Raw genomic sequence first — 11,334 nt, 5'->3', positions numbered from 1 at the left:
CCACACCAGTAACGACATTAACATCCACAAGTGTCCTTTCACCACTATTTCTTCTGACCATCAGTTGTTTCAACCTGATGGCTCCTCTAGTAGGTCTGGATGAGGGAGCCTCATCTCCTGATGAATGTGGGTGGTAAGCCATATATCTGCCAAAATAAATAACAACATATTAATAAAAGACCTATGTAATAACATATAATTTAACAAAACATGTAATAGGGGTCATATGAAATACTAATAAAAGACTTATGTAATATTAATAAAAAACTTATACACAAATTTGAAATTCATACATAAATAAATCGACTAGTCATATGTATATCCCCTCATTATGATCTGACCGAATTGCATGTACATCGTCAAGTAAACGGTGGTCATCCAAATTTGTCGTTGTTTTCAATGAATGGTTGTGAGCAATATAAATATTAATCAGATTGACTTCATTAACTTCAATTTCTTTTTTGCCTTAAAGAGCGACATACCAACGATTAGACGCAAGATCTTTGACATAAAAAACCTGAGATACTTGATGTACCATGATAAATGGTTCGTCTCGATAACCCACCTTTTGAAAATCAACTAGTGTCATACCCGATTCATCTATTTTCACACCACTCTTATTGTCAAACCACTTACATTTGAACAATGGAACAAAAAACTTAGTGTAATCAACCTCCCATATCTCTTCTATTATACCATAATATTTCATTGATCCAAGTACATGATTTTGATCTTTTGATGTGGAAATTTGGAACGACTCAGTTTCTAGACTAACTCCACTATTTTGTACTGTGCTTTTATCATCCAAAGTTTTCGTATATAATGTGCAATTATTGATTTCATAACCTGTACAACATATGACATCAAACTTTAAACCATTTGCAAGCCACAACAAAGTCTGAAAAGAATGTGGCTCTTTGTCAACTTCAGATTTGAACCAAGACATAAATGTTCTATTATGCTCTATCAACTGTCATTTCTCTGATTGTCGTGGACTTTTATTCTTTACAATGACTTTGTGTGCTTCCAAAAAAGGGATCACCTTATATGTGTTGTTCAATATATAAAGATGTGCTTGTAATAATTCTTCACGGTCTTTGGTCACCACATTCACACTCCGGATGCTTTTACTTGTAGAACATTTATTCAACCATGATGTGCGAGGAACTTCTATTGGATTTTTTGAAGTCATGTAATTTGAACAAAACTCAATACTTTCTTCAGCAATATACCTTTCAATCATTGAACCTTCGGGGCGATACATATATTTAACGCACCCTTTCAAAATCTTCATATAACGCTCAATAGAATGCATCCATCTTAAGTATACCGGTACGCACAACTTGATTTCTCTAACCAAATGAACAAGTAAATGTACCATGATGTCAAAAAAGATGAAGGGAAAAACATCTCTAGTTGACACAAGATGATAACAATCTCGCCTTGAAGTTCATCTAACTTTGTAGGATCGATGACTTTACAACAAATATACGAGAAAAATGAACACAACCTATTTATGGTCTGCCTAACATTTTTGGGTAAAATTCCTCGAATAGTGTTAGCTGCAAAACCATAGGCAAGTGCACCGGTCGCAGCGTAGCAAGTGATAAATATCATTCTCTCCCAAGGGACTTATGCAACACATGACAACTCTTCCTTCCATAACTCATTTAGGCATCAAAGTGTACAAAAAACACAAGAAACTCTTTTTGGTATTTTTATCAAATAGTTGGTGTGCAAGGAATTTAACATAGAGTATTTACAATTTGTTAAGACTAGGATTCATCCATTTCATTCTCATGCATTCACAAACATCTCAATTCCATCCAATAGGTGTTCAATTTCAGTTCTAGGTTCAATTCATATTTCTCAATACATCAAGAACCAAAATTCATGCATGGGTGATCAATCCAAAGCAAGCATTAAGCATAGAAATTGAATACTAACATGAATTGGAAAAGCATATAGCATTAACATCACAAAATACATAAGAATTCCATATTTTACAACTAATCTCAACAAATAGGAAAAGCCCTCCATGGTGGAGAACTTAGGGTTCTACAAAATTGAAGAGATAGGGAAGAAATTGAAACCAAAGAGAGGATGCACAACCTTTCCCAAGGTCTTTGGCAGTTGCTGCATGCTCCATTTGTGCCTCCCCTTCGCATCCCCATCTCCAATTTGTGACCCATCTTCTTCCTCAACCCAAAAGGGGCAAAATCACCATTGATGAAGCTTGAAGACCCAAGGAGGAGTGAGAGAGCTTCCCAACACCCCTAAACACCCTCCAAGGGCCTCTCCCAGTCTCTCTAGGCGAAGAATGAAGTGTAGGAGGAGAAGAATGCTCAAAAGATCGCGATACCCATGTTTAAATAACCCATTTTGACACATCAACACCGTTCGTGCTCAGCCCCCTTCCTGGGACGTCCGACGTGAGAGTTGCACGAAGGCTGGCGCCCAGCCCCCTTTCCGTGGGCGCCCGATTCGAGCACAACAGAAATTAGCTTCTGTGCAGGTGGTGCTCAGCCCCCTGAACCAGGGGGGTCCGGCCTGATTTTTCTGCACTGTATCTTTTTCACTTTTTCTGCAAATATGCTTGCTCCAAAGGCGTCCAACATGGGTATTTGCTTCAAATTGATCTTTTATTGTCCCAAAACATGTTCTCTTGAGTTCTTGCTTGTTTTCCTCCACTAGAATTGCTTCCTATTCATTTATTTCACACACTCAAATAAAGAGATTAGAGGTAAAAGCAAGCATATACTAAATAAACCACTAGAAAACTAGAAAACACACTAAACTTGAGAATAAAACAAGGTAAAAGCTATGAAGGAGTTGATTTATTCACAAAATATATACACAAAAACACGTAAAATCAACCGTTATCAAATAACCACCGGTAACAATTGTTGCATTAACACGTGGAAATCGTGAGACTTCATGCAACCAAACTTTAAGTCTTGCATCGATACTAAACTTTTCATATTTGAAGAGTATCCTTGTGGTACCTGATACTCTTTAAACAAAGGCAAAAACTTATCTTCTTTTGTCTAGACATTGTGTAACATGCAGGAGGCAAATAAGTACGTTTATCAATCTCCCTAGGTGCCAACTCTTCTCGGATCTTCATGTAAACCAAATCCAAACGAGCATTCACTCCATCTTTTGTCTTTCCCTGAATGTTGAGCAGTGTACCAATCAAGCTATCACACACATTCTTCTTTACATGCATCACATCTGTGCAATGTCTAACATCTAACTTTAACTAGTATGGAAGATCAAAGAATATTGATTTCTTCTTCGAAGGGGTCGTTACAGATGACTTCTTGGAAGTTTTCCCAAATACATGACGTATTTTATTAACTTTTTCAAGGATTTGAAGGCTAGTAAGTGGATTTGGTGCTTCGTCCCTCTCTTGATGCTTTTTTTAACCTTCGATATGGATGATTACATTTTGAAAATCTCCAATGACGCAGATACACCGTCTTCCTTCCGTGTTTCAATTGCTGAGCTGCAGTGTTTTCTTCACATATAGGACATGCTTTATGACCGTTGACACTGTATCCTGACAAATTACCATAAGCTGGGAAGTCATTAATGGTGCAAAATAACATTCCACGCATCACAAAAGTTTTAGAAGCGAAGGCATCAAATATTTCAACCCCATCAACCCATAACAACTTCAAGTCTTCAACTAGTGGGCTTAGATAAACATCTATGTCATTTCCAGGCTGCTTTGGACCAGATATCATCATAGACAACATCATATACTTCCTCTTCATGCACAATGCAGGTGATAACTTGTAAATTATCAAAATAACTGACCAACAACTGTGTTTGGTACTTAAATTACCAAATGGATTCATTCCATCAGTTTTTAAACCAAGTCTAAGATTTCTACATTCTTGACCAAATTGGGGGAATTGTTGATCAATATTTTTCCATTGCTTTGAATCAGCTGGATAACGAAGCAGCCCGCCATTTTTTCTCTCATCTGCATGCCATCTAAGGTTTTTAGCATCTTTTGGAAGGTACCAAACTACTTTCAAAGCAGATCCATTTTTTTTTCTATCTGACCATTATCTTTATTATTGTTTTCTGACGTGTATCGTGATAACCCACATTTTGGACACTTTTTCAAAAATTCAAACTCTTTCCTATATAAAATGCAGTCATTGGGACAAGCATGTATCCTTTTATACTCCATACCCATCGGACAAAGAATTTTCTTCGCATCATAATTACGAGTGGGTAGTGTATTTCCTTCTAGAAGCATTTCATTCAACAACATCAACAATTCTCGAAAACTCTTATGAGTCCATCCATTGGTGGCCTTCAAATTCATGAGCTTTAACACCGTTGACAACCATGTGAACTTAGTTGAACCAACATACAAAGGTTTTTTCGCATCAATCGACATCGTCTCATACACATGAGCTTTGGCAAAATTTTCTATGCCAACATCGCGGATCATGTCCTCTAATTTGTCTTCATCCAATCGATCTACTTCCATGGAGAAATCAATAACATTTTCAGTTTGGGAGACAGTCAGAAAATGTATTTCTTCGCCGTGCCATATCCATGTTCTATAGCATCGTAGGAAACTATCATAGATAAGATGTTCCCTAATTTGAGTTGCATTCAACTTTCTTCCATTCAAACAGTTTACACAAGGACATCTAAACTTCATTTCATCATCACTTCTACCTTCATTACGTTGCGCAAATTGTATAAATTCCTCTACTCCTCTCTCATACCCAGCACTAATGCGTGATAAATTAATCGAATTTTGTTCCATACGATCCATACGTAAATATTCTGACTTATATTCTACAAAATTACAATACAAAAAAAAACTTTATTCACCATTTAACGGTAAATTAAGGTTAATTCAATTCAATCATACAATCATACAATAAAAAACATTGAAATAATCACATATTCAACATAAAAATTTTTAAAAATAACATTGTAAAATAAAAAAATTAAACTTTATAATCATACCTTCATACAAAATTATACAATCATACAAAATTATTCAATCATATAAAATTATATCATCATTCAATCACATAATCAATCATACAAAATTATACAATACTATTAAAAAGTAAACTTTAAACATTAATATAAGAACCTCATAGTGTGAAAAGCCAATACCGATAGACAACCCGCGATCAAAACGGTAGAAATTTCAACTCCACAAAATTCAAACCTACACAAATATACAAACAAATATTAGTTTCAGAAATAAAAACAAACAACAAAACACAATTTACCTCTAAGGGGAAGAATTGAAAAAATCAAATCAAAAAATCGTTTCGAACGATTTTGATCGGTTAAAAAGCTTCCTAAACATTGAAAATGGCCACGACACCAAACAAAAGCAAGTTTAAACGGTGAAAAGGATGGAAAATGGAAGCATTCCGTAATGGATGTCGCGTGCTAGAAGAGGAGGCTCTCTGAAACTGTTACGCGTGAGGAAGGCGATACTGTTCCTTTCGCGTTTTCTTTTTTTTAACCTACGAAACGTTATTACCCCGGTTCCCCACTTAACCGAGGCCTATTCTCCTAAAAAAATAAAATTGCATTTGAAATGAGAATATTAAAATTTTTTTCAAACTATATGCTTCGGTTCACCGCTAAACCGAGGATAAATCCTCTGTCAAAAATTACATTTTTATTTAATGTTTACAATTTGTTCAGATCAGGGAATAGGCCTCGGTTCCAAGGGGAACCGAGGCCTATTCCTTGACGGTCTAACTTCCAATTTAATGAAGGACTACATGTGGGAAGTATGTCAGAATTTGCAGGGACCTATGGCATCGGTTCTAAAGAGAACCGAAGCCTAAATATCTGACTGTTTCAACTGCCAACTTTCCATCAGACAACTGACTAGATTGTTAGCGTTTTGCAGGGTTTTCAGCTTCGATTTTGCCACAACCGAGACTTATACTATCCCTAAAATTTCAAAACCGTACCATATTATGCTTTAGTTTCTACTAAACCGAATCATAGTAGATGTGATAATAAGTTTTTTTTATTAGTGATAATATATTTATTTATATTTGAAATCATGTAAATAGTACTCATGAATTATTGAGACTAATCTTTCTATCTATCTATACAACTGCACAAAAGAAATATACGTTTTTTATAACTATTTGGATAATATTTTATATTGAGACCACTTTGTGTTTCAATGAATTAAAGTATTTTTTATTTAATATACTATTACTCTTTCTTCCTTTTATGCAAACAAATTATATTTCCTAATATAATTTCACTTTGGTAGTGTCGAAGAACTGCAGAAAAGGTAGAAGGGTAGAAGAATGATAAAATATTAGGAAGCATACATGAAAGAGAAAAATATATAAAATTTCAGACTTTGCATTCTTTTACAAAATCGAATAAGTCTTCAACTAAAATTCACACATTCAATTATATATTACGATGTAACTTACTAGTATTATTATATTTCATGTTATATAAATGATTATAAGTTTTTGTAATTTACAAAATAATTATAATAATTTTCTTATTTAAATCTTTTTTTTCTACTTTCACATATTTTACAATAGAATATTTCACTTATGTAAAATATAATATATTATTCTGTTTCATTAAGATGTGATGCATGAATAATGATTAATGGCACTGAAATACAAAAAGTATAGGGAACCTAAAAATAGCATCTCTGATGAAAAATGAAAAAGAAAGAATGATATAATGTAAACCAAACTCTGAGGACCCACTCCAACACCTTCCATACTCATATCATAATTAATCATGCAATAACATTACCATCTACACGGTGCTCTCATTAACCAATAAAAAAATAAATTATTACTTATATTTTATATATATTATTAATTTTAACGTCGAAAGTGTTTTTTCAAACCTCCCCACGTGCAAGGAAGATTTTAACACATTAATGGAAGACAATAGGAATCATTATATATAGTAGTTAGTTTTTGTGTTTAAAATAATAAATCATTAATGATAGATAAAGCTGAAATCTAACTTTAAATAACAAATTTCAAAATTTACACAGACCTCTTTGAAAGAAATCTAACTTCTTTGTTAGATTTACCAAAACATACTAAATTTGTTTAAAAAATATTATTTTGTATGGTAATTTATAATATTAAGTGATAATATGAATTTTTTTTTTGTGGTTTATGATGTCAGACTTATTGTATCTCTTATAGGAAAGGGTTAGAGCACCTCACAATTTTGTCGAGGTTATACATAAGAAAGAAAAAAAAAAGACAAAAAGAGTAAAAGAGATTTCTTATTTGCATATACGACAATAGCGTTACAATTTTTATTTTTATTCTATTATTAGGAAAAATAAAAAATTAATTCTATAAAAGACCAATAAAGTAATGGGAGAAGAACAATTATTTATTGGTGTGGGAAGCATGGCATAATTAATACATAAATTGATTTATACATTTTTCATGTAGTTTTTAAGAAATTTATTCTCAACTCGTATAAAAATTAATTTTAATTTGCGAAAAAGATAAAAAAATTTATTTAAGGGAAGTGCTGAGAAAATATGAAATGAATTAGTGGGAAGGGTATAAAATATATTGAGTGGGTGTGGAAGTGGGAAGGTCCCCATATGGTTGCTACTCATTATAGTCACAAATCAAACAAACACATTTGACTTCATCACTATGCAAAGTTCCATTGGATTTCCCTCTCTTAGAGCCTAAAATACTTTCTTACTTGTTATTATTCTTAATATTTTCAAAATTATAGCACTAGTTAGGTAAGAGGCAAGGAAATTGACATATAGCACTAGTTGGCACCAATAACAAACAAGTATATATGTCATGTCTTTGTGTAGCTTTTCTCTAACTTATTAGTTATTTTTATTGAAAATATAAGCTCTCTAGTGTATGTGGTATTTTTATTAGTTAGAAGGTGACTTTTAGGTTACATCCAATATTTCAATTCCTTTAATATATTGCTTCACTTGAGTTCTTAAATAAACCAATATTTAAATCAATTTGTATACTTGCATTCATCCTTAGGAAATAAAAGTGTTTGAGCTATAATTAATACCTCTAAATTAATCCACCAAAATACTTTGTATATATAATATATTATTATTATGTGTTGCTATTTGTTTTTGTTAATGTGTATTGAATTTATCAAATACCAACCCATCTTCCATTTGTATTGGCAGGCACCCTAGTCCATGATATTAACCTCAAATTAGTAATAAAAATTTGAATAAAAAAGATTTTTTTTTGTGGTTTTATAATGGTCTGTGTAGTTTTTTTTCCTTTTAGATAAAGGTCCAAAAGAAGGATACAACCAATGCTACCAATGAAACTTGTTGCCTTATAGTTCCTGAAAATGGGTATTTTCTTGTAATCTCCTATGTTAACTTATATGAAGATATTTGGTTTCTTACTTGATGTTACTAAAAAATTTATAAATTTATTGTTTTAAGATTTTATGATTGAAATTGGTGTCAATTTTGAAACTATTTCTCATTGATATATTGTATTTCTCAATTATCTTCTTGAAAGAAACATCACTTTGTGCAGGGACTGTTGACTTAGTTTATAAGCATTTGGTTAGAATTTGTGTCAACATCTTTATTTGTGGAGAGTGTGAAGCAGCTACTCCTTATTTCCCTTTCCTCTTCACTTGATAGGACTACACTATTATACTCAATTTATGAAGTTTTGAACTTTTCCAATTGTGCTAATTTCATGTCAGTTTCAAGAGATTGTTACTTAAGGGGAGGAATTTCTACTATATCCACATATTTCTTAAAGAAGATACTTTTGGTGAGAAACATTGTATTTATGTTAGATGTCAATATTCACACTTTTTTTAGTTCTTGTACTTATAATATTTTATTATTAAAAGAAAGTGGTCAAATCATTGTTTATAAAAATTTAGTTCTCAAAATATCTGTGTTTTGCTTTATATGCATTGTATTTGTAAAGTTTTCCTTTTAATGTTGAAGGGCGATGAATCTCTTCTACCTTTCTGGTTTTGCATCTCTTGGTGGCCTTTAAGCAAGAAAAAGTTGATGACTTTTGTATCATTTTTTTGTGTTAATATTTTATTTAGGATTGAAGAATAATTGGTTGGTTGTAAAATCTTGTTGACTTAGTGCAAAGGTTGGTTTTGAAATTAAAAAGATTTCAAGAGATTTGTGTGATTGTTGTTTTTGAAGAAAATACAATGCTAGAAGTGTGTGAGTGTACATTTGATTACTACAATGGTGAAAAGCTATAATGAAAAATTTAGATGAGTTTAAGGTTGTGTTTGTAACACCCCAAAAATTAAACATCTCACACACAAAATTATTTCATTAATAATATAAACATCGTATAGTATTACAATCATCCATTTAGGAGTAACATAGTTCACACTGGAAGTACATATTTTTTTTTAAAACATCATTAAAACATTCCTAAATTTATTTATTTTTTTTAAACTACTCTTCATTTTCCTGCTGCTTCCTATTGGTTCGGACGTCGTTCCAGCATCTGCTCCCGTATAACATAAACGTTATACGATCATCGCAAAAATAAGATTTTCCGGCACAAACAAACAAGTAAGGGTGAGCTACCATGCAAAATTCAAAGAAAAGCATTACACTATTATTATACGTAATACATTCACCATAAATTCTTGTAAGATGCAATTATCATACTAGACTCTATTATCCGAATATAATGTTGATGGAAGTCTCGGGTGGTCATGCACTTGTGGTGACATCTACAACACAGTTATGGCCAAATATAATATATCACATCACCCACAAGGTTAGTCCATTAACGTCTATGAACATAGACTAGGACCTCGTACTATTCTCACAACATAACACATCCTTCTCTAATTGAGACTGGACAATTATTAGAATTTTAGGATAACCACCAACAATAGGACCATCAACATCAACATATACACTAATACCATACTATTAGAGTCTCTCCCCGAGACTCATACTATATTTCAAATGCATAATTTCATATCAAACATCACAATATACATTCATAGTAGAATTCATACAAGATAATTATAAACAAATGAAATATTACTATAAATGGTCAGAGAAGAATCAAGTATTTGACAATTATCGAAAATAATCCTAATATAAAAATTCTTGGGAAAACAAGAAGTTGAATCTGGTAGAGCTGGTTAGACAACTTTCAATCCTTCCAAAAATATAATGTAATTAAATAATAAGAACAATAACAGGTCTGGAGAAATAAGAAGTTGAATCTGGCAGAGCCGGTTAGACAACTTCTAATCCTTCCAAAAATAAAAACGAAAAAGGAAAACAATAAAAAGTATGGGGAAACAAGAAGTTGAATCTGGCAGAGCCGGTTAGACAACTTCTAATTCTTCCAAAAATGTAATTAAAATAAATAAGGAAAGAAATAAAAAGTTTGGGGAAACAAGAAGTTGAATCTGGCAGAGCCGCTTAGACAACTCCTCATCCTTCCAAAAGTACAATATAAATAAATAAAGAAAGCAATAAAAAGTTTGGGGAAACAAGAAGTTGAATCTGGCAGAGCCTGTTAGACAACTTCTAATCCATCCAAAAATACAAAAATACACAACTAATAACATACAAATGGCATAACATAATCAACATCACATTTTACAACTATCACACTTGGATCTAAACACAGAAGCAGGTTCTCGTTCAAAATTCAAGATCATACAGAAACAAAATACTTCATATTCAAGATTTAAGATCAAACAAAAGCAAAATAGTACATATGCAAGACTCAAGATAATACAAAACAAAAACTTAAACGTAACTCCCCTTACCTCTATTCCAGACTTAATCTCCTCCTCTGAAACCGTTCTCCGAAAACTTCCAGAATTTCCCCTCTACAACTAGAATTTCTTCCAACTCTCTTCTCTCACAAATTTTTCTAGAATTTTGGTGCAAATTTTCAGCCTCCCCCCTTGGCTATTTATAGCCAAAAAATGTTACTATTCATTTTTTTACTATTCATTTTTACTATTCATTTACTATTACAAAAATATTATTTTAATCACCATTTGCTAAATTCTTATATCTGATTATTCAATTCTACGTGGAGTGTTTACCTCTTCCACAATTTAATTTTTTATTTTTTATTTTTTTTTACTATTCACTTTTTTTTTTTTTAAAAAAAAAAGCCCTCTAAAATTACTCCAATCCTTTATCTTAAATTGTTAATTTTTCTTATCATAAGTTTTATTATTAATTATATTTTCTACCTTTAAAATTATTACTACAAAAAAATAATTGATATTATTTATTACAATAGATAACATTTTTTTTTGACTTTACAGTGTTCGTTT

This window comes from Vigna umbellata, chromosome 8, assembly GCF_029865625.1.
Source record: "Vigna umbellata cultivar VRB3 chromosome 8, Vumbellata_1.0, whole genome shotgun sequence".
NCBI lineage: Eukaryota > Viridiplantae > Streptophyta > Magnoliopsida > Fabales > Fabaceae > Vigna > Vigna umbellata.
Note: the sequence above shows the minus strand (reverse complement) of the source record.